Source organism: Mus musculus, chromosome 17 (assembly GCF_000001635.26).
Source record: "Mus musculus strain C57BL/6J chromosome 17, GRCm38.p6 C57BL/6J".
Classification (NCBI taxonomy): Eukaryota; Metazoa; Chordata; class Mammalia; order Rodentia; family Muridae; genus Mus; species Mus musculus.
This window is the reverse complement of record NC_000083.6, coordinates 79,256,854-79,258,759: the sequence shown is the minus strand read 5'-3', so window position 1 is coordinate 79,258,759 and position 1,906 is coordinate 79,256,854. Positions and strand designations below refer to the sequence as shown.

General features: G+C 45.6%; 1 pseudogene; it reads left to right on the top strand.

Moving 5' to 3' along the window:
• Positions 687–1,551, top strand: Gm5230 (predicted gene 5230; annotated as a pseudogene).

The following is a 1,906-nucleotide window of genomic DNA, read 5'->3' as shown; positions in this document are numbered from 1 at the left end:
CATCATGAAAACAGGGCCAGGACCAAGGGTAATAGCTATCGTCCCCCACTAGACAAACCCAAACTCCTGGGGTTCTAGAGCAACTGAGGCCGCCAAGGGCAGCCTCAGAGCACAGCAAAGTGGATCGAGACTGTGTTGAGCTGGCATCTGCTCCCTCATTAAATGAAAAGATGCTGTCTGTAACTGTGTGCAAATGTTTTCCCTTCTTGCTCTGCTTGGCCAGCCTCGATTTGGTCTGTTTCTCTTCTCCTTGGGTAAGCTGTCTTGCTGTCATTGTTGGGTCCAAGAGAGCTCAAAAAACAGATGCCAATTTACAAATTAACATACAAATACTTGCTCCTTCCTCAAACTCCCCTTCCTCCCCGGTCAACCAGGATGCTTAAGAGTTTCGACCCTGCGTACTGTTCCTGGAGCACAGCTGTTGGAGAGACACATATTTGCTTCATCTTCTCCATCCTCATTTTTGCTGCAGAATATCTATCATATTGTCCCCCAGTTGAAGTGGAGGAAAGCGAGAGGCCCATTTAACATCCTCTCCAAGTTGAAATTAATCATCATCTGATAAGCCCTTTGGCTCATTATTTCGTATGTCTTGCTAATTTTAGATTACATATCACTTTGACCGTTGAGTTTTACATTCCAGGAGGAAAGCACATAGCTAACCACTTAATTACTATCAAGTAGGATTGAATGCTTGAAACGATAGCCATATTCTCCACCCCTTCTGCTGATGCCCCCATGTTTGTGATGGGTGTGAACCACGAGAAATATGACAACTCACTCAAGATTGTCAGCAATGCATCCTGCACCACCAACTGCTTAGCCCCCTTGGCCAAGGTCATGCATGACAACTTTGGCATCATGAAATGACTCATGACCATGGTCCTTGCCATTACTGCCAGTCAGAAGACTGTGGGTGTGCCCCCCCCCCGGAAATCTGTGGCATTATGGCCGTGGGGCTGCCCAGAACATCATGGTGCTGCAAAGGCTGTGGGCAAGGTCATCCCAGAGCTGAACGGGAAGCTTACTGGCATGGCCTTCCATGTTCCTACCCCCAATGTGTCCATTGCGGATCTGACATGCTACCTGGAGAAACCTGCCAAGTATGATGACATCAAGAAGGTGATGAAGCAGGCAACTGAGAGTTCACTGAAGGGCATCCTGGGCTACCCTGAGGACCAGGTTGTCTCCTGTGACTTCAACAGCAATTCCCACTCTTCCACCTTTGATGCTGGGGCTGGCATTGCTCTCAATGACAACTTTGTCAAGCTCATTTCCTGTTATGACAATGAATACAGCTATAGTAACAGAGTGGTGGACCTCATGGCCTATATGGCCTCCAAGGAGTAAGAAACACTGGACCACCCACCCCAGCAAGGACACTGAGAGCAAGAGAGAGGCCCTCACTTGCTGAGGAGTCCCTGTCCCAACTTGGCCCCCAACACTGAGCAACACTCTCACAATTTCCACCCTAGACCCCCATAATAAGAGGAGAGGCCTGGGGAGCCCTCCCTACTCTCTTGAATACCATCAATATAGTTCTCTGTACCCTCCTCAAAAAAAAAAAGAAATAATAGCCATAAACTGTTCAAAAATTATCCATTTTAGGTTCACAAATGTGTCATTTCTATTTAATGGACTAATCCCATTTTGAAGCTTTATTCTGGGATTAGGGCATCTTTCTTTTTCTGACTTTCTCAAAGGAAAGAACTTAAAACAAAATTTCTCCCAGAAAAAAAAAATCAACAGCTACCCAAACAGTAGGTTTTTGTCTGCACTTACTTACAATAACACTGGTAGTGTACCCTCAAAGTGCTCTTCTAGACACACTGCTTTGGTTCCCAGAATATTTTTTTCCACTATTTAAAACGCTCAATTATCAGCAGGCTTCAGTGTTTAATTTTGA